The following is a 23892-nucleotide window of genomic DNA, read 5'->3' on the forward strand; positions in this document are numbered from 1 at the left end:
CGCCGGAAAAACCTCGGGTAAAATCCCTCCGATTAAGTATTCGAGGATTTCCCGTTTCTGGAATGCACACGGGAACGTGCGAAGATAATGCCTCCATTTGCAGGCTATGATGCTCTGTCTGGCAAATTCAAATCAAGAGCCATTGTTTCGCGAGGCTGCTGGTTCTAATTTATGGGCATTGCCAAACGCTGATGCTTAATCCCTGGTGTCTTCAGATTCTGCGCGAGGGCTTTCTGAAACTTGTTGTGAAAGGAAACGCATTATCCTCAGTTGGCTATTGCTACTTGTGGGAGACGAATCGTGATGTTTGGAACTCTGTCAAAGTTTGGCCTCAGATTGTTCCGTTTGTTGTAGCATGGCGAAATGTGTTTGTTACGAGGGTGTGCGTATAATCATCAACAGCTAGTTATTGCAGTCTACATGGCATAACTTCCTCTCTTAAAATTATGTTCTACCTCAATGGAACATAAAAACCCTTTAGTGTTTTAGAAGATCCTTTTAGCATTTTTGAATGAATTTGACCATTTCTAACCTCTATATTTCTTGTCTAATTGTGACAAAAATTAACGCCAATTAACTGTTACATACAGACAAATGCGAAATAAATGGAATTCGTTATTTTTCTACTGAATCATATGCTTTAATTATGTTTAAAAGTTTGATGGTCGGAGATTATCTCCATTTTATTACAAAAATGGGAAATGTAATCAGGGCCGCCAAGAACCAAGGTGGGCCCTTGTTAGTTTGGTCACCGCGCCCCCTCCACCCCTAAAATTTGCTAAAATTATACTATTGTGATTCTGAGCCGGATGAACGCCTCATTTTCAAGTATAATCCCCAAATATTTCCTTTTAAGTCCCTAACCCCGTTCGAGCTGATTTTTTGTGAATACTTTGAAGTGGCAGAGTTTCTCACGATTACGCAGAGGCAACTTTCATCGTTTTTGTGAAAACAGCATTTAAAAACTACCTTTGTCACATTATCATTTGAGAACAGTTTTTTCTCGAATTTTTATCGTGCTAACGTATTACTAACTCTGCCCCCCTCTTTCTAATGTAATTTAGAGTTTTAGAACATGTTGCTGCTCTGAAAGTCATATTATTTCTTATTGAAAGAAAAGAGAAGACGCAGGGTGTTGACCCTCGTTTTTTTCTCTTTTCAAGAACTGCCATTTGTTAAGATACCATTAGAACACAGTAGTAATCAGTGGCGTATTCAAGGAGGAGATTTGGGGGGAAAATCCCCCTCCCCCTAAAAAACACTGAATTTCTCCTTCTTTGACAATAAAAAAGGACAAAAACTAAGCATATCTCACTCCGAAATTTTTTCATGCAACTCCTAAATCGTTTTAAAACTTCATCTTTGAAAAATGGAGGGTCTTCCTATTCGTTCCTTTTCTCTTAACATCGACAAAGGAAACCAAAAATTGAGTTTTAAGACTAAAATTCCAAAATATTTACAAGAAGGTTCCCCAAAACCTTTTCCACTTAAATCACTTCAAGGTAGTCTAAGATGCAGTCTTCAGCTTCCAAAAATATTCAGTTCAGAGCCCCAAACGCCTTTCCCTTAACGTCACATTTGAAAGCTTAAAAAATGCATTTTTCTCATTGAACTTTCGAAAAATTTCTCAGGAAGATCCCCAAACCCCCATTCTTTCCCTTAACGTCACCAGAAAACCTTAAAAGTTGTGCATTTCGGACGGCAATATGCTTCGAAATATTTTCGAGGGAAAATATTTGGAAGTGTTGTCACCTAGTCATGAAACAATAATTTCATATACAATGGCGAAGAAAAAAATGCATCGTCTGCAAAAAATGGGAGAAGTGTGCAAATGGTGTCTTTCGTATACATGATACATGCAATTTTAGCACTTTTTCGATAAAATACAGCTCTAGAATTAATCTCCATCACATTTTGGTAGAACTAATGAACCATTTACGCTTAATTGTTTCGAAAAATTAAATAAAAAAGGAGGATGATAATACAATATTTAAGAAAGTGTGAAACAAAGCAATAGGTACACAAATTCCGTAGTCAATGTGATTTCTAAGAAATTGTAATCATATTGCACAAGCATAAGAGTGTACAGACCTGAGAAGAACATTTCAATATCTACTGTCTGTTTTACACGAGAAGGCACTTCGCCACGCTTCCTCGAACGCAGAGTTTCATTTTACTCTGGGGTGATCGGTACGCAATCCACGCGCTTCTAAAGGAGACAACCAGACAGTCTTAACTTGGGTATGCATTTTAATGTGCGAAAAAGTCTGTGTCCTTTTGTCTGTTGTCATTTTAGTTATTCTTACATTTTAAAAACTGCTGCTTTTACAACAAAATGCTATGATCCGAATATACCTTCTGCCGAAATCAGCGAAATAGAATCATCGAATACCACGTGACGAGGGAGGAGTCAAGTGCCTTCTTGTGAAAAACAGACAATAGTAGATCCTCCACGAGCTGCAAAGAGAGCATTAAAAAAAAAAAAAAGGAAAACATTATTTGCTAAATTTTCCTCGGTTTCGCAAGTGATACAGTTTTTTTTTTCTTTTTGAGCAATCACGATTGCTTATTGTTCTCATTTGACTGTTTTTGATGTTCCGTGCCTTTTTCAGCTTGAACCAGAAGCCTTTGCTGCACCACCGCCCACCGTCCTCTGCAGGCGGCGCGGCGCGGTTGCTCCGGTCCTGAGCTATCCGCTTCTCCTGGTCGGAGGCGTCCATGTCCTACACACACACGCACGCTCACACACTCACACACATACACACTCACGCCTACGTGCATACACACAGGTCTACACACACACACACACACCTACGTGCATACACACAGGTCTACGCACACACACAAGCCTACACACTTTACACACACAACTATGCACATGTAACCGCCCAGGAGGAGAGGCAGGTTTGGGCGAGGCAGGAGCTGTTTCTAGAAACAATAACTCCAATGAGTCCTGTCTCAGTTCGTGATTGCGAAAAACATAATTTGAATTCAAAATTTCAGAATTCAAATTAATTTAAATTTTTTTTACAGTGTTACTGTACTTATCAAAAAGTCCAGTTTCAAAAAATTCTGGAAGAGAACAATAAATATGAGGGCTCTGACTTACTTACGATAAACGTTGTGTTGAAACTTTAGCATGAGGAGTGAATTATTTTAAATTTTTATTCAACTGGGTCCTTCCATGTGAAAACTTTTGCAAAGCTGATGGTAGCAATTGATAGGTGCTGTCAATACTGATCTATGTAGACGCTTATTCAAAATATGAAATTAATTTAATTCACAAATGCATCATGTTTGTCCATGTGATTAAATAACACTTCAAAGCATAGGTATTGTACCGATAGACGCCCAAAAAAGAATTTCTTCTCAAAAGAAAAATAAAAGTATGTTTTTAAAAAGTGGCAGTCGTCGTTTTTTATCATTAATATTCAACACTGTTGCCACAATTTTTATTCATTATAGAATTTTAAAAATTATTTTTTACAAATATCGCCTGCGACGGCTCAATATTGAAGTTTTAAATACACTTTCTATATAATAGAGTTTTGGAATGATATTCAAGATTAGAATTAGGTGACGTTCATGGCAGTCTTTTGTTACAGGTCAACACTACTGACCGAACAACTTAGCCCCCACTATCAGCAGCGTATTTACAGGTTTGGGGTTCGTTGCAATGCATTTTTGGGGGCCCCTTTGCCCATCACAGTACGATATGAAACATTTATCATGTGCATTATGAGTACCATTTGGGGCCCGTAGGGCTGTGTGGCTCTATCGAGAAGGGATAAAATGGCGGGAATGAAGATTTTCATTCGTAAAGCAAAGAAACCAAGTTACGTGATAGATTTTAAAGCGAAGCATTGGAAGAAAACATTTTTCTTTCGTCAGTTTCACGCAAACCGTGTCAACCGTTCGTCGATGTTAAGTCACGTGACTTGAGCTCTTTGCCAAATCTTTCACTAAGCCAATGATTGGATTAGCTCTCTCCATTTACTAATTCGGGCTCTAAGTGTGGCTCCCTCACAATAACGACATTTGCGATAGTGTCGCCTCAGAGCAACAGTAGGATATTTTAGTGGGGTTTTCCTGGGAGTAGATGTTTTACTGTTGCTCTGAGGCGACGATATGGTTAATCTTCCACTGCCCACTATGCGTATTGTTTATGTCTCCGTAATTATAAGCACATTACAAATTACGTTAATGGGCTCGTTTCCAAAACTTTAAGAGTATTTTTTTCTAAAAGAGCATGCTTAAAAACATAGAATCTGACCATTTTTTAAATAATTTGTTTAAGCTTAATAATTTTATAAATTACTTAAATCGGTGCGCTTTCATTGTTTACGCTTCTGTCGTGTGACATCACAAATGATGAAATGCCATTCAAAGTTGCCAATCACAGAACAAAATATTTAATTCGCATCTTACTCACGTGTACTGGCAACGATATGGTTGATAGCAAGCGTAGAGCGCAATTTTCATTCACTGCTTGATTATCATAACATGGAAACGTAGTAGAAAGATGCGCCAAATTGCATCATTTGTGACGTAATAAAGACCACGCCTTGTTTGAAAAATCAGACATTTTAAAAAATTCATTAAAAAAAATGTTGGGAAAATGAAAGTACTTTCTGGGTTCATGTAATTTTTTTTTTTTTTTGCTCATTCTATCCATTTCAACGACTAAAAGTAATACTTTTGACTGAAGGAAACCACCGCATTGTTACAGAATTTGCAATTTTATGGAGTCGGGCGCCTGTTTACACGTAACGTTCAATTGCTGAACTTTATTTCACAAAAAGTTTTAATGATAGAAACTTACAATATTCAGTGTTTTCGAGAGATATCTAAGAGTCTGCTGAAGGGAAATCTTAAGACAATTCTACTTATTTCATAATTTATTGAATCTTAACCAATGGTCAGTTTTTAAATTAAAACAAGAGATCATTTTTGACCATTAAAACAGCTGTTTAGGAAAATGTGTGAGTCTAAAATAAAAATTTCATTTCAGTATAATTATGAACATATAAATAAAATGTGGTGAAAATTTCAAAGAAAAATGTAAGATACATGAAATACACCCCCAGCATATATTTCTGCCTTCTTTTTTTTTCATGTATTTCTGCGCATTAACCTGTACTATAGGGCGTTAACTTACTAAATAAAATGTAAGATAGTTTTTTTTTTATTTAGAAAAAAGAACATGAGTCTTTTAACCTTGACGTTTTAAGAAAATCGCGTTTGAAAGTGAAATTATACACACATTTTAACGCCTTCCTATCCAATAATATTTAAATTGAGCTACTTAATTATAATCTACTTAGAAACATGAATTCGTTGTCGCTTAAAAGCTCTTGGTTTGAATATTTTGGATGCGAAAAAACAGATTTTTTTAAAAAAATTATTTTAAAAAGGTTTTAAGATACCAACTTCCCTTAAAAAGAGCTTCCACGCGTTGACAGCATGCCAACGTGAATGACACTCTCTCTTTTTGGAAATGAACAGAAGGTCGTTACTTCTGCCAATTTTTCAAAGAAAAACTTTTGGAACTTGAGTTTAAAAAATAAATAAATGAAAAATAACGAGCTGTTCATTACCTGGAGGTGCTCATTATTAGTAGGTTTACTCATTGAGAAGAGAAAAAATGAAGGAAGGGATGACTTTCATTCGTGAAGGGAAGACCCCAGGTCACGTGGTAGACATTTATGCGAAGCATTGGCAGAAATCAGGTTTCTTTCGCTAGTCTCATGCAAAACGTGTCAATCATTCGTCGTTGTTGAGTCACGTGACTTGGTGTCTTTGCCTCAGCTTTTGCTAAGCCAATGATGGGACTTGTTCCATCCATTTACTAATTCCTGCTCTTACTCTACCCCTTTGCTGATTTATTTAGCACTAGTGGTACCCGCACGGCTTTGCCCGTATCAGAAAATTTAAAGGTCATTTGGTTCGCTTGTATATTTACAAATAATGGATAATGAATTTCTCGCCAATTTGCTATGTTCATTTGCTCACCTGAGTCACGGTTCCACATTATTATAATTTGGTAATTTACTCGTGTACATTCTGATAATTTGTTCGGTAAAATTTTCTTAAAATTGGAATATAAAAAGAACAAAATCGAATTTTCAAAAAATCGCTTCGAGGTGCACACCTCCATGCTACTAACTAACTTAGTGCCAAATTTCATGAAAATCGGCAGAACGGTCTAGGCGCTATGCGCGTCACAGAGATCCCGACAGACAGAGAGACTTTCAGCTTTATTATTGGTAAAGATTACATTGCTTTAATTCCGTTACAGTGAAATCCCCGTTACAACGAACAGAATTTGCGATTCCTTGAAGATTTAACGGTAATTTTATTTTGAAACTTTTAGTTTCCAACAATATATTTATGTTTTTTAGCACCAAGATAACTACACCAGAACTTTACAACACAATCTTTTCCACTCCGCTACCTTTGCTTTCCTAATAACAATACGCCCTTAGAAACAATTCTGTTTATTATAAATACGAGTGAATAATGTCTGTCGTGAATTTAATTATCTAGTTTCTCGTTCCAAGAATCCACCAGCCAAAGCATACGAAATTTTTTATGAGATGCTAAAAGATGTGAAAATGCTTCAAAATGCATTCGTTGTCGTACATTCCACAGAGCGTAAACATCACTGGCATCGTAACTACATTTCCCAAAAGGTTTATGCACATGACTTAACAATAAATTTTCAGACCAGGGAAAAAACTGTGTAAAAGATAAAAAAAAAGGGCAAAAATATGATTTGTTGCCTCGTAAAAAGCTCAGTAAGCAAAGTACACGTGTCGACAGACACTTTTTCAAACTTTTTCTCCAATTTTGATTCTACCTGGTTAAAGTCGGAAAGAAAGTAAACTCGAAAATTCTTTTTTTCGCCTTAATTTTCATTTAATCAGGATTCTCACATATAATTAACCGATACACTGATCGAGTAACGCTCTGTGACGTCCCCAACAATGAAACTCGCGCCATAGCATGATAATTTGATTATATTTTTTGGTGATGTTTGACATGCAGGGAAATGCTTTATTTTGACAAGGCTGACTGGATCCGGCAATTCAACTGTTTTACTGGTAAGACTGTAATTTTAGGAGAAGGAAGAAACAACAAAGTGATCAACACTATTAATGCTATCTACTGGAGTTTAGGTTTAATTCACTGGAATAAGGTTTAAAATTTCAACTATCAAAATATCACCAAACAGGCAATTGTTTCGTTCAAATATAGAAGCAATTTTCACCTGTCATACTTTGACAGGCGATTTTCTAGCAAAATAAGAAATCCCAAATTCAAGATGGAATTGATAAAATTGAGAAAATGTTTTCTAAATTACCAATTAATTATCCACTCTAGGCATTCTTTGGTTGCAGTTTTTAACTATAACGACTCAAAACAATTCTGGTTTAACAGAAAACAGTTTCTGTTTTTTTTTTTTCTGGCTGTCTTTGATATGGTCGAAGTCTTTCTAACAATAGGCTCTACAATCCAGGGTCTCCCACACCTATAGTGCACCTCTGGTTAGTTGAGTTGTGACCTTGACTATGTTTACCTGTTTTAGGGGAGCATAGTGAAAAATAGACGCGTTATTAGTTAGGATTTTAGGTGGAATATTTTTGAAAAACTACTAGGAAAGTTTCCCAACTCAACTTAGCGCCAATTACCCCTCCCTATTTTCCGAAACAGAGGTAAATATTTTCAGAGTCGGAGCTCAACTTCTCAGAGCCTCACAATATTACTAGCCCCGAAAACAACTCTGTTGTTTTCATTCTATCATTGCGCACCCCCAGAGATACAGTTTTGGAATGTGAATTCGAAGGATTTTGTGACCACGACCTTTTTAATGTGCACCTGTCACCATTAGTGAACATGGAGAGGATATTTCATTTTGTTTTTATGAGAAAGTAGGCTAAAAATGGATGCCATATTTGAAATCAGCGCACCAAGTAGTTTAAAAGTCACTCCTTAACCGTACAATTACTTTTTCATGACCCGAATTTGGCAGGCCTGTGAAATTAATGTGATATCATGGGTTGCATCAAATATACTAGCTAATTAATATCTGGTGTCATGCGCGTGGGGAGATTTTTGAGAGTTAACCACTAAGAACTCTTGGGTTTAACAGATATTGCGAATGCTGACATGAGTCTGCTCCATAAGGACTGCTATGACCAAAATGACCATACCCATGCCTCCCAGAACGTAAATCATGGCTGAGCCTGTGCTTCGTGCGAAGTTGAAAATCGCCAAGATCTTCTCAGAGCTGCGAAAGGTGCGCGCATAGAAATGTATTAATGTTGTGAAAAAAGCTTTTTGAAATAAAACTCAAAATAAAGAAATAAGTGTTTAAATCTGAAATGATATTTTTAATTGAATTTTCCGAATAAGTGCAAGACTTTATAAACATCCTACACAGTTGGCTGTGCACAGTAGACACTCAAACCTGTTTTCGTGCTGTCTTTTTTTTTTTTTTTTTTTTTGTGAGATTTTTTTTTTTTTTTTTTTTTTTTGTGCGGTATATGAAAATTTCAATTTTTTGATAAAAGAATGCGAGTTAGTATCTTCAAGTGACGACAGGGGCACCCCGATGAGAAGTCACTTTGACTTCCCAAAAATGTAATTATTCGGTATATTTTGTCTGACCAGTCTGCAAAATTATCATCTCTTGGTTTATTTTGATTTCGTTTAAAGAAGCAATTCCCAGTTAATTTGTAAGTTTTTGAGTTATTTACTACGTGAGACTTTTTTTATGCGGTCGCTATCCACCGTATATAAAAAAAAATATTTTTAAAACTGTGTTGCGAAGATACCTATGTACCACACAAAAACAGGTTTGGGTGTACCTAGTTTTGAAAAATTGAAAGTAAAGAACTGATATTCAGTAAGTTAGCGCCCTATAGCTAGGGCTAAGGCAGGTGGACTTGACTGAGTTGGCGGTGTATTTTATGTATTTCTGCCTTAGGCCTGGCTATAGGGCGGTAACTTACTGAATATACCTGCCATTCCCTTCAATATTCGAGTTGAACCGAACCATTGTTTCGGTCACTCGTCTGGTCTCTGCTAATTCTGTATTAGTTACCAATTTGTTTGGCACTCTAGGCTTCCTTAAGAGGTTTTCCACCTCCAGCTCAGTCACTCCTAATGACGGGTTGATGAGAGTGCAAATAAGCACAAAACTGCAGTTCTCGTTTGGAATTGACCGAGCTGGCGGTGTATTTCATGTAAAGAATTGATATTATAACCGTTCAGAGTACAACATATTGGACTGTCAACTATTTCTTCTGAAGTTAAACGCACTACAAAATTATTAAAAGTGCAATATTGACCCACATGTTTCAAAGTTACCCTAAATAATCGCACGAATCTTATAATTAATGTAACTTTTGAGGCGTTTCTCTACCTTTCCTCGAACAATGAGGCATAATTTGTTACGGCGCAGACGACACATATTGCTGTTTTACTCTTAAATGCATTCAAATTATCCAATGAGAAATCTATTCATCCGTCTCCTCTGATGTAACACCAGCGAGGAAACAAAAGGTTATAGAAATTTCGAACAATGGAAAAAATGTGCTATCAATTTTGATCATTTTCCTTGCGTTTTAGCTCATTTCTATTCGACATTTAGTTACTTGGTATTAAACGGCGTCAGTTGAAAACAATGTGCCATCACTTAAGATGAAGACTAAGTGCATTGACACTGAAATTCTTAGTTCACGTTCGTGATTTTAAAAATGACAAGATATCTTGTATCATATTATGAAATTCAAATTATGCTGCCGTGGAAAGAAAAAAAGGAGTGTCTGCAAATTTTTCATTTTTTCATCATTTTGCACTTTTGTTACCAACTGTAAGGGAACGTGGAGCAAAGTGAAATATCTTTGCAAACTGTAGTAGCGGGGCAAAGTGAAATGGTGAAATTTTTACTGTTTTTAGCCCCTCCTATCTAGTAATATTTTAACTATGTATAGTAACACATGTAGTCTAATCCAGTCAAGAAAAAATTGCCTCCGAAGATCAAATCATATGATAATACAAGCAATTTACAAAAAATTGATACTATTATTGAAATATTTTATTGTAACTAAAAAATTACAGTTGTTATTACCGTCTTTACCATTTTCTCATAATGAGTTACTTTTACATTATTGCGTAATTTTATTTTTTTCAAGCTTATATTAAGTGAACCTTTGTTCAAAATAGGTAAAATGTTAACGAAGGTAGCCATAATTTACGCCTTATCAATTGAAATAAATTAAAATGTCATTTCCTTCTGGTGCAAAAGTTATACATAATGAGGATGTTACATAAGTTGAGGATAAAATGATTAATACACAAGTTTAAACAACACTAGTTTAATCGAAACTCACTAGAAATATTAGTTAACGAGTAGGGGAATGTGGGGCAAAGTGAAATAGCGGGACGGGACAAAGTGAAATGGTGAAATATTTGCTCTGCTTTTAGCACCACCTATCTGGTAACAGTTTAACTATGTAGTAATACATGTAGCCTATTCCAATCAGGAAGAAATTACCTCTAATGATCAAAGCATATGATAATACAAGCAATTTTCAGAAGTTGATACTTGTATTGTAATATTTTGTATTAAGTCAAAAATTATTTTTCTTATAAATCTCTTCTCTACATAGTATAAAATGAAGTCTCCAAAAAGCGTCTGTTTGTGAGAACGCGCAAAACTCGAGAACTACTCGGCAGATTTCGCTGAAATTTTCACAGTACCTTTTCTTTTAGCACCGGAAAAGTTTGCAGACCGGTTCGAAAAAAAGTTCGATTAGTAGTTCTTTTTTATGATAATTCAGGCACAGTTTTCACATAAATTCCCAAATATGGGGGTAAAAAATTACTTGCACATAGTAATATTACATATTGTTGGAAAGGGTAGAATTTTCCGCGTTCAACGCAATTTGTTTCAATGCTCTAACTTAATTACGGCGGGAGTTATTCGCATTTTTAGCTCGATTTTATTTTGGCTTAGCTGAAATTTAAGCACTACTTTCTTCATTAAATCTATCAATAAAAAGTGAAGGAATTGTTCCACAGTTTTTCTTTACACCACTGGAAAAAGCGATATTTTTATTCCAGATCTATCTCGACCTATGGTCGAAATACTAAGCTTTTATCTCAAAAGGAAAAAAAAAGTTACAAGCCTTTTTAAATCAAGTTCAAAAAATCTCATTTCTATTCAAAATTTTAACCATTTTCTTTCGCATTTTAATTCTTTAAATTTATTTCATTATGTGTTTCCACGTGGTTACGCTTTTTAAATCCATCTTTATCGATTTAATTTTTTAAAAGTATTTTAATATCTGTCGTCATTGTTTGTGAGGAAAATTTTGCATGATGTTTTTATTATTATTATTATTATTTATTTAAGCCTGATTGTTGAATATACTTTACTTGACGCAATTTTTATTTTCAAGGTGAACCGGGCAAAGCCTGGCAACGTAAGTAGTGATAAAGTTCTTGCTATTAGTATTTTAAATACTAATTGACACCGAATAATATTCAGTGCAGTATTAATTTGTTTAATGTTATGCTTATTTGTATTTTAAATGCTTTATGCAGTTAGTCAAGTGTATGTGGGACAAAGGGGATGGGGCAAAGTGAAATAGTTCATTTCATTTATTCATTCTTTTATCAAATGCCCTACGTATTTATTTATTAATAATTTCATTTACATTCCCTCATTTAATAGTTCCCCTTTTTATTCATTGTTTCACTTTTTTTCTTATTCAATCACTATTTTATAAACTGATTTATTTATTTTTTCATTTATTAACTTATTTATGTATTTAGTTATTCGTTTATTGTTTTATTTCCTTTTCATTTATTCATTTATTCTTTTATTTCCTTTTCATTTATGCATTTATGCATTACAAGTTCCAAACGTCTTCATTTTGAAAAAAGGAATTTAACTTAACAATTTCAATTTATTCCACATTCCCCTACTTTATTGTGCACGCCTGCTTAGTTGGTTGCTCACGAAAAAAAAAAAAAAGTCAAATCATAACATTTCACTAGAATTAGTGGGGAATCCCAAACACGTTTCTTCAAATATCTCAAAAACTAATTTCTGCACTGCTCTTTACCTTCCCACGGCAGTATGATTATGAGTAGGGAAATGACGTAATTTTTTTTTTATTTAGAAATTTTCAGTCATTAGTTATGAACTTTAAACTATATTTTTCATTTTAAAAGTATTTTGTTTCTTGCAAAAAAAAAAAAAAAAAAAAAATTTAACTGTCCTACTTAAAAAAAGTAATTTATATTGCAGCGTTATGCACTGTACTATATGTTATGTACATGCTTATTGTATAACCACTTAATTTTATTAAATGGCATACTATATTTCCTAAACGGTATATTCTTGGTATTTCCGAAATCCGGACAATTCGAAAATCCGAACTACCTATGGTCCCAACTAGTTCGGATTTTTGACGCTCCACAGTAAGCTAAAATGAGATTGAAAATATAGTCTGCCTTGGGAAGATAAAGAGTAGTATCTGTCAATTTTTCATTTTATTTATTTATTTATTTTTTGCATTTTTGCTATCTATTGTACGTTAGCTTTATTATACAAGCTTTCCTTTTTGGTTTCAGTTGAAAATAAAGCACGAAAAAAACGTTGAATGGGGTCGTTTTCAAAATTTTAAAAGTATTTTTTTCTGAAGGAGATGCTTAAAAACATAGAATTCGACCATTTTTTAAATAATTTATTTAAGTTTAATATTTTTAAAAAATTACTTAAATCGGTGCGTTTTCATTGTTTACACTTCTGTCGTGTGACATCACAAATGATGAAATGCCATTCAATGTTGCCATTCACAGAACAAAATATTTAATTCGCATCTTTACTCACGTGCGTATTGGCAACGATATGGTTGATAGCAAGCGTAGAGCGCAATTTTAATTCGCTGCTTGATTATCATAACGTGGAAACGTAGTAGAAAGATGCGCTCAATTGCATCATTTGTGACATCATAAAGACCACGCCTTGTTTGAAAAATCAGATTTTTTAAAAAATTAATTAAACAAAAACTGTTGGGAAAATCAATATATTTTCTGGGTTCATGTAATCTTTTTTGCTCATTCTATCCATTTCAATGACTAAAAGTAGTACTTTTGACTGAAGGAAAACCATCCCATTTCAACATTTCCATGTTGTTTGTATGTAATCCAAAACGTGTTTCTTCAAACAACTCAAAAACCCATTTCTGCAGATACTGTCTTTTACCTTCCCACGGCAATACTATAATGAATACATTCAACGACAGAGTACAGTAATTAAAGCGAATCAATAATCGATTCAGAGAGTGTTTTTCAAATATTTATTCATATTACAAGGCGTATTTTGTATTTTAAAGAATAATCAAGCAAACGAAGGTGAATGCATAAAGTTTGGTACATGAAATTTTCTGAGGTCAAGTAAATTATTTCAAATATGGAAGTGTTTATTTGACATCTTGTATAATTTTGTTGATGCGTAATTTGGCAGCAAGTTTTTGAAAAAGCAGCAGATGAAAAATACCTGAAAAAAATTAAAATCATGCTTTATTATTTATTTAATCTTAGTCAAGAAATTGCATTTTTTTTTGTCACTAAAATGTAGGGTATTCTGGCTTGCCACATTTGAGGCAAGGATGGATACAGAAATTTTTCAAGGAGGGGGCAATTGTTTTTTTTTTTTTACCTTACCTCTTACTACATATCTGATTTACATTTGCTCAGAAAAGGGTGGGGGGAGTGCCACACCATTTTTCTTTAAAACAAATAAAATGTCCAAGGCGATCCCCTAATCTATTTCTTTTCTTTTCCGTTGATAGAGGCATTCTAAAATAACGTTTTAGAATTTCAACTTCGTAATATTTCTAGAGGAATATTCAGAAATTTAGTACTCCTATCGTCATCGAAGGTCGCTTTTCCGCGATCTTCAGTATCGAAAAATTACCCGAGGAAAGTCAGATGTCTACAATTGCGTCTTTAAGACTAAAATTTTGAGAAATTCCCAGGGGAAGATCTCCTAGAATCTCCAAAGATTGTCCTTAATTTCTGTTTAGAAACTTCAATTCCTAAAAGTTTCCGGGAGAGCGATTCGAACCCGATTCCTTTCAATAACGTCATATGAAAGATGGCCAAGACTTTCGTTTTAAGACCTCAATTCGGAAAAATTGCCTTAGCAGGGTCCCTCAAGGGAGGGGCGATCGCCCCATCACCCCTCTCTTGTATCCGATCTTGATTTGAGGGAAGAAGGGACGCTATACTTAAAATTACACTGCTTCAATTACCTCTCTTATTTTGTCAATATGCCTTTTGAACCTTCCTTATAAGATAATTTATTTAAAAAAAGAATAGAGTTTGATAAATCAGGAACATTTCAAATATTTGTTTATTTATAATGCCTTGTGATTCAAAGACAAATATTACTAAAAGAAATATATTTTTCCGTGGAAATTCTTTCTGGAAAGACATGAATTATTTCTCTTGGGTGCTTTTGAATAGGGAAAAAAATCAAATGGCATTTTAAAACTTCTTTTCATCTACTCAGTGTTTAAACTAAAAAGCAGACGCAAAAAATCTTAAATAAAAGATCTAAGTAAGCATTCCTCAAAATCACTCATTGTTAAAATTTTTGAGGTTTAAAACATAAATCTAAATGTATGAGGCCTAGAAGTATGTGAAATGCAATGAAAATGTGAAGTTGAATATTTAAGCATGGTGACAGCTGTTTGGAAGACAGTTGGAGAGAAATTTCTTTTTTATTCTTTTAAATATGCTGTCCGTGAACTCTCAGCGCAGATAAAAATAGAGTTTGGAAATCATAAAAGCAGGAAAATAATTTTTAAATATAGACATTAAGTATGACATTTCACACCGTGGACACTGTACAATTTTAGTCCTCTATACTTTCGCACATAATAATGAAGATGGCTTTTGAAGTGATACTTGAACGGTAATTTAAATGTTTCCGAAAATTTTTTCAAGGCTTTTCATTTTCATATTATTACTGGGGAACACTAGAAGCACAATTTCTGTTGAGGCCGACAGAGTGGTGTAGTGGTTAGGCGCTGGTCTCTTACGACCAAAAGCACAGGTTCGGTCCTAGTTAAAGTCGATGGATTTTCAAAATGCAGAAAATCGATATTGTCGATGTCGTATGATTATGCGGCACGTAAAATATCCCTCGAGCATTCGTTTGCTAAGAGTGTTCTTTCCCCAATTAAATTCCTAGAGCAATTTCGCGTCGAGTAGAGCCCAGGTGCCTCCATCTGGTAAGGGAAACTGAGCATCAAACTCCTCGTGGTAAAAGCATTTGCCGATAGTGGTGCTACATGAAAGAATGCACGCTGTTTTCTAGGAGCTTGCATGGGGCTGCTCCTAACGCAGCCCCATTAGATGAGAAAAAAATCTGTTGAGTCTAATTTTTGACCTGTTTTAAGTTTATGCATGCTGATTCTAAAACCGCAGTTAGTATTTTTTCTACAGTGTCAGATTTTTTTTCTACACCTTATGTAAAGGTGACCACTTTCCACAGGAGGGCATGGATCAGATTATGCCCTACTGCTTTTCAACAGTCTGACAGAATTAAATTGAAGAAAAAAAATCCGAATATTATTGTAATGATTTGTGGACATTTTAATTGAGAAAATTTAATGAGAAAACTTTAATTCACTTTCTACTTAGAGAAATAAAAAAAGAAAGCTTATTAAATAATGTATAATAATTCCGTGTTCATCAGTTATACAGAAAAGTAATTTTTTTACTGTAATGTAGAATTTGTGTTGCAATTGTTTTTATCAGTAGTTTTTAACAAGGCTTTTAATCATTGGAAAGTGCACGCAAATTTGATATTTTTTCCCTGAAATTGAATTGAAAAAAAATACTTACCTATAAAATTACTTGTTTTCTTGGATGATTTAGTGGTAGGGCCAGTGGTAGTAAGGATAGTGAGGGTAATAGTAGTGATGGTAATAATAGTAAGGCCAGGACTTGCCGAAGTGATATGGATAATGGTAAGGATAATACCAAGACTTTCCACCAGCTAAAACGGTGATGAAAATGGCCAAGAAGATTGCAAAAAGCTGTGAAAAGCAAGAAACAGAAAATCAATTATGTAATTGAATCCTATGAAATCTTGAAAACATTGAATTTCTCGAAATATGTACCAAATACTGTTTTACAACGCTTACCCGTAGCCCATAATAAGTGACTAACTTATGCTCCGAAATTTGTAACTTTTTCGGGTTGAAAAAAAGTAGCTTGTTGTAACCACGAAACGTGTGTATGGAGCACATTCTTCAATTCTGTGGGTCGCAGTGTTATGCTACATATTACTCGTATTAATATTTTGCACAAAGTAAAACGCACATTACGCTATTAACAACTGGAACAGTGAATTAGTGGTTAGACGTTGGACTTTTACGCCCAAAGGTGTATGTCAAAACCTTGGCTCCAGTCGGTGGATTTTCATGATTTGGAGAATCGATAACGTCTATGTAATATAACTGTGCTTGTGTTGCATGCAAAAGTTCTTTGAGAAATCGTTTGGCTTTGAGTAGTCTTGGAAAAATTAAACCTTGTGCAGTTACGCGTCGTAAGAGCCCAAGTGCCTCCATCTAGTGCGAAAACTTGGCGTCAAAAGTTTTGTGATGATTATCCGCCGATAGAGTGCCACGTGAAAAAATGTACGCCAGTTCTTTCGGAAATCAACTAGGTTTGCAAAAGGCTAGAAATCAATATAATCCCCATTATAAACAAAGAAACCACAAATTATTTGCAACTCGTGAATGAGTTTATCGTGATTAACATTCATTGCAACAATTTTAACAATGAAATGGAATTTAAAACAGTATGCACCTATTGAGTTAGGAACAGAAATAATAGTTTCGTTATTTTGTTCTTTTCAAATAATTTATTGTAAATCATTTTAAAATAGCAAACCAAACACATAAAACTTAAAGCAAAAAAAATAAATAAATAAATAAATAAAAATAAATAAATAAATAAATTACATAAAAAAAGAAAAACAACAATAAAAATATTTCGGATCACTTGGTATTTTAAAAGAGTTTTACTTTAATTCTCTTACAGAAGTTCCGTCATATCACCCCGTCTGGAACGTTTTAGCGGGGACAATGACTATTATTGGACAAATTTAATTTTAGACAAGTAGCACAAACAAATTTAAATAGGAATTTTTCTAACAACATTCAAATCAAAGAAACGATTTCAGGTGCTATACTGTTTATGATCGATTTCAGTTGGAAAAAAAAAAATCTACACCAGCTGTTTTAACTTACACAAATTGCTTAAGTATTACTTGGATATAAATATGTAATTAGTTTAATCACAATTCCAAACTGATCTATGCAGGGCTTGATTACTGAAAAGACCCAGGCAGCTTGAGCTTCCAGTCAGAACTTCTAGGGAACCCAAAACGTCTTAGAACTGAGATAGAATATTAGAGTTTTTGCTTAAAAAGCATTTTGTTGCAGAGAACGCAAACATTTGAACAAGTTCAATAAAAAACTTTGAAAGTGTTTTACAAAGAGAGGACAAATGAGAACAAATATCATAAACCGTGGTCCCGTAATTTATCTTTAAAGGTAGGAATTTATCGAACTTCGCTATGATGTACTTTTATAACAAATTATTAATTCTGTAAAGTAATAAATCTCATTCAACTACGAACCAGCGTCACTATGTACTATCATGTACAAATTTTCAGTAATTTGAAGAAGAAGAAAAGGTTTTGATAGCATTATAGAATTTTGCATTACTTTGTGTAGAATTAAGAAAAAAATCCTCCACCCCACCCCAAATAGATCCCCCAAATGAGACTAAGCTTTCCCGAACTTCAGAGGATAATCGAACTCAGTGTCTATCCAAGCAATGCTAGTAAGGCGCGTTCCGAATTTCCAAGTTGATGAAATGCTGCTTACTGTTTTTCAACAAAGATTACTAAATTAATCAGTTCAAAACAAATAGATCATTAATGTATTTATTTCTACAGAAGGTACGTTCATTTAGGATAACTTTTGAGCTTGAAACTACTTCATATTTTTTAACGTATTTGCTTTTAAAAAAAGAAAAAAAAGAAAAGAAATTGGAGAAAAACAAAGAAAAGAAAAAAAGAATAAAGAAATGAAAAGGAGAAAAAGAAAGTAAAAGAAGTGATAAATAAAAGAAAAAAAAATGAATAAAGAAATGAAAAGAAGAAAAAGAAAGTAAAAGAGGTAACAAAGAAAGAAAGGAAAAGGTCCAATGCTGTGCTCTGTTGACAAGGTTATATAATATCATTTTTCTATATTATTTACTTTACAAAATTGGTTGGCAATACTTCCCAACTGTTTAATTTATCCAATAGTTCTGAAGTTAATGTTAGAAGCCATTTTTATAGTTAATGGAAACTTTTTCCTACATTGTAACTTAAAAATAGATAACTATGCTAAACTATAACTTAAATGTAGTTCAACTATGCGTAAAACATTTATAACTATACTTTAAAATAGAAAGCTGGCGATGCTGTGATGTGTAAGTGTAGGTTTTCAAACATTTATATAAAAAAAATTTCTGGTTCAAATTTGCGCTACATTTACAAAAATAGTTCTTTTACGCCATATTTCTCACATGACTCAAAGTTGTCGGGATAACTCTGAGCAAGGTTCAAAATTGATTATAAATAGTTTGTATGATTGGTATTTCCAAATTTAATAAATTTAGGAGTTTTTCTTTGGTTTTGTGACAATAAATAAGTTAAAATACGAATGGAGGGGTTAATAATAGAAAAAACTCTGGGTCAAAATTAATCTGAATGACTGTAGCATCTGTGGTAAGAGTTGTGAGCTAAAAAATCGCCTGGAGCATGATACTTAAATGCTTTAATGAAACACATGATTTTTTTTTAATTAATAATTTATTTAGAAAAAGTTTTCGAAAGTGATGTACAATAAAAACACAATAAACCGCTTTTAGACGAAATCATTATCGTACCTTTAGAAATGCATTGAGTAATGCCTGAAATAACGAAAAAAGCAAAGCATTGCAGTGATTTAATGCAAATATTTTATGGATACTCGTATCTATACATATGAATTCCTTAGTATGAGTAATTTTGTAATAAATAGCTATATTTATTTACAGTAATGTTAAAAGGTAATTTGTTTCTTTAATTCCACAGGTTTATTTAAACTAGAAATATAGTGTTGAAACATAAATGCTTTGTTTTTATAATTTAAAGTTGTAATAATTTTAAACAAACAGCAATAATAAATGCCTTCAAAAAACAATTTTAATAGCAAAATAACATTTTATTTATTCGCGAGCGTATGGGGTCAATTTTTAAGGGGCATACATAGAATTCAAAGACATAGAAATAAAATTATTAAGTGAAATTTTTTTCAATACATAAAAATAAATTATAGCAAAAAAATTTTAACAATGCATAACTGAGAGATAACTACGAAACAGCTACGCATAAATGAAAGTTTAGTTAAATTAGCTTTAATGCACCTTTAGTTGTGGAATTTTGAAAACAACCGTATAACTGAGGGAGACGCATACAAAATGTGACGTATAAGTTTGAGGTCAACAAAATTTATAAAACACGGTTTTCGTATTTTCTATCTGATTTGTGCTGTTATTAATAATAATAACAATATTATTATTATTATTATAACTGTTGTTGTTATTATTGTTATTGCTGTTGTTGTTATCATCATTATCATAATCATTATTATTGCTGCTGTTGTTATCATCATTATCGTAATCATTATTATTGTTATTGTTGTTATTGATATTGTTGTTTTATTATTATAATCATTAATATCACCATTATTATCTTCGTTATTGTCGTCGTTATTACTATTTACTTAAGCGCATTCCTGGTACTTTTTACAAAGTAAACATTTTAGATATTGATAGAAATATGTAGTAGAAATGTCAGTTAGAATATTTATTTAAAAATATTTCTATTACATTTCAAACAATTTATTTTTAAAACAATACAAAAAAAAAAAAAAACACTCGAAATGTTATTGCGAAATTTTGTTTTATCATAGAAAAGGAAGCTGAAACTGAAGATTTGAGACTAAATTAATTAGTATATTTCTACCATTTGATAACTATAAATATATATGTATCGCTCGTTTGGAAGAAGAGTGCCACAATACGAAATCTTTAGTTTTCTTTTGTTTTTCACTAAAAGGCTTTCAAATGACGTTATTTTCTTTCGAAAATAATGACAGAATGTTTTTTCCGATAATAACACGGGAGAGCACAGCAAATTAATTTTTCTTGCTGAAAATGACCTGAAGAGTGAAACTTCAAACGCTTCTCCTGTAGAATTTCATTTCTTCGTATTGTGGCACTCTTTTTCCAAATGAGCGAAATATTTACATAAACTAGTTTTAAAAAAATAAAGTGAAACACTATACTAATTAAAATACTTGGGAAAAAAAAGATCGAAAGAAACAAGAACACGTTTAATTTTTCTTACATTTAAAGAAAACTGGAAAAAAAAAAAAAACGCAGATTGAAAACACGGACACCTGGAGTGAACAGAGCAGTTTAACGATTTTAAAAGCTTAAAAAAAACTTGCTCGTATTGGTGTTGCAAACGGTCATGATATAACATATTTTCCGCACTTACCTTTAAAGTTTTTAAATTGAAATTATGCCTCTTTTCATAAAATAATTTTTATTGCAATGTCTGTTGCTGTATTTTTACCAAGTTCGAATTGTGTCGCTCAATTACCACGAAAATATTAAAAACGTTTCAATGAGAATAACATTTTAAATTTTAAAATATGAGCTTATTAATTAGAACTTTATAAACTGCTATACCAAAGGATGAAATAATAAACATACCAATGTCGCCTTCATATTGAAGCTAATTGGAAGCAAAGTCCAGACGCTATCCCGGGACTTGAATTTACACAAGCACTGCAAGCTTTAGTAATGATAGCCATTACCAGAGCCATTGCCTATTTATACTTGTCAATTACCGCTACGTACTTTCACTAACACCTATTTCTACATTGAACAAGGTAAGAGAACGAAAAAAAGAAATTAACCCTACAAAAGATTCGAGAGAAAACACAGAAAGAAAGCGAACTCGAATTAAAGGAGTTACCGTAATCAACAACAGGGTCAACCTTGTTGGTACGCCAAGGCCATTAGGGTTTGCATTTTGATACTTTTACACGATATTTTTTTCCCTTCTAGTTTGTAGTTTCTTTTCATTTCTGTTTCTTTTACAATTTTTCCGGTGTTTGATTCAATACTGTTATCTGTCTCTGTTTTAAGGAACAAAGGGGCTCGGTGGCAACAAAAAGAACGGAAATACTTGTAGTTTAATTTAGGAACGATGGTCACGTCGTCTGTTGCCATTTTTTCCATCTGTTGTTGTTTTTCGTTTATCTTCTGTTTCGAAATGTTTGGGTGAGTCATGATGTAAACGAACGAAATATTTCGCCGCATTTCTTCGAAATATAGATCACTAATTAGCATTTTATTCTAAATCCGTGGTTTTCTTTGTTCATCTACTAGTTCTTGATACTTCTAACTCATTCAATCAAGGCTTATTTGAGGCTATCAGAGTATGTTTCGTATTCATTATATTTCACCTCAGACAATGTAATCAGGTGTGAAAATGAGTTCAAGATACAAATTGCAGCACATAATTATGCATTATGCTTCAAGTCAGGAACTAAATGATCAGTTAGCTTACAACGCGAAGCTGTTATTTCTTTCAACAACAAATTTCGGATAAATACATAATTCAAACAAGCAAGAAATGAGATTTCCTTCTAAATCTTTACTATTACTAGCTAAGCCACTATGATAAACATGTGTAATGAAATAGGTATTTATTACCAGTATGTGCACTTTGGTATATGAGGTACATTGGTGCAATACAAGTATTTTTAGTCGATTTATTTTATAAAAAAATTTTAATTTGCCTCCTAAAGGTGGCCAGCATTGAAGACTTTATTCAGGCAAAAGTTTCCTGGGATTTGATTTGCAGTTTTTTTTAAATGTAACTTTAACTGTTTTATTCTAATTTTCTTTTGGAAATTTACTTGTGACAACATAATCGAAATTCCTTTTTATCTATCAGTTTGAGTACAATAGCACATTATAACGCATGCTAATGACATTTATTTTCACTCATGAACTACAGTGTAAACAGCAAACGGCAGACTTGACACCTTTAGAAAAAAAAATCTGCTACTGGGGCAGACCAATTGGGGCACATAGTTTGTACGTGTAACAATGATGTAATTGATGATGGTTAATTGTGGTACAACCATTGATACAATCCCAACGACTAGTACAAGTATTAATGCCCTATAGCAGAGTAAATTGGTTGTAACTTACTGAAAATTTTTCTTTTGATAAAAGCTTGTTCTGTAATTTCTGTAATGTTACAAAATTTCAACTTGGCACAGTTCAATCAGTGTATGCATCTCCTTTGTTTTTTTATTGTCTTCATATTATTTATTTCTTTGCCTCCTTACAAAACTTCGAAGAGCCTGTAACCCGTATGAAAATCTGCAAGATACAAGTCAAATAATACACGTGTGCAAAGAAAGGAAGAGTCAAGAACCCCAACTTCAACTCTTGAGAAGAAAAGGAAGCTCTGAGCCCACCAAATCAAAAAAAAAAAAAAAAAAACTAAAGCCCTGAATCATTGAATAACTAGCGACACATCAGCCATCTTGAGTCTAAACGATGCTTTCTTCCAATGTCTGCTATTGTGAAGTAGCGTATTTTGCTTCTAGCTTGCGGTTTCTTAACTCCATGTTAACCCACAATGAAGAAGCACCACAGTCTTATAGCAGACATGGGAAGAAAGCGGCGTTGAGCCCCAAGATGACGACCGTGTCTTAGATAAACAGAGTACTTCAACAACAGCCCTAAGAGTTCAGACGAGAGCATCAGTGACGGTCTTTATGTGCAAGAGTATAAACTTATCTCAAACATACGACTGGCAGTGGCAGATTTACCTCCACGCAACGGGGTTGTTTCCAAAATTTTAAAATTATTTTTTTCTCAAAGAGCATGCTTAAAAACATAGGATCTGACCAATTTTTAAAATTATTTGACTAAGTTTAATATTTTTTAAAAAATTACTTTAATCGGTGCGCTTTCATTGTTTACGCTTGTGCCAATGACATCACAAATGATGAAATGCCATTCAGTGTTGCCATTCACAGACCACAATATTTAATTCGCATCTTTACTCACGTGTATTGGCAACGATAGGGTTGATAGTAAGCGTCGAGCGCAATATTTTATTCGCTTCTTGATTATCATAACTTGGAAATGCGGTAGAAAGATGAGCCACAAAGTGCATCACTTGTGACGTCATAAAGGCCACGCCTTGTTTGAAAAATTGGACATTTAAAAAAATTAATTTAAAAATAACTGTTGGGAAAAGGAAAGTATTTTCTGGTTCCATGTTTTTTTTTTTTTTTGCTTATTCTATCAATTTCAGTGACTAAAAATAGTACTTTCGACTGAAGGAAACAACCCAATTGTCGCAGTTGCGAGGTACCCCCGTGACATAGAAAGAGACATCGAAGAGATAGAAAAAGGCACATATAAAGGTAAATGTATTACGTCGTTCTGTTCATCTCAAAGTTGAGGTCGTGGTGGCCTAATCAGTAAAGGCCATATCACACGTAGCGAAATTCGCTCAACCTACCAGTTCAACTTCAAGGCCATATCACACGTAACGAAATTCGCTCAACCTACCCGTTCAACTTCAAGCTTTCATTCAACTTTCTCTTGGAGAAGTTGACCAGGGTTTCCAGGCTCTCAAATGAAGGGTTGATCCTAAAC

The 23892-nt window shown here is 33.5% G+C and overlaps 1 long non-coding RNA gene across 1 annotated transcript; it reads right to left on the minus strand.

The window, feature by feature from the left end:
• Nucleotides 1-13386: 13386 nt before the first annotated feature.
• LOC129229228 (uncharacterized) lies at nt 13387-21064 on the minus strand. Its single transcript, XR_008581073.1, has 3 exons — nt 20914-21064; nt 15934-16127; nt 13387-13576 (listed from the first exon to the last, which is right to left on the minus strand). It is a non-coding gene; the product is annotated as an uncharacterized LOC129229228 (long non-coding RNA).
• Between the last annotated feature and the right edge of the window lie 2828 nt (nt 21065-23892).

This window comes from Uloborus diversus, chromosome 9 (genome assembly GCF_026930045.1).
Source record: "Uloborus diversus isolate 005 chromosome 9, Udiv.v.3.1, whole genome shotgun sequence".
Classification (NCBI taxonomy): domain Eukaryota; kingdom Metazoa; phylum Arthropoda; class Arachnida; order Araneae; family Uloboridae; genus Uloborus; species Uloborus diversus.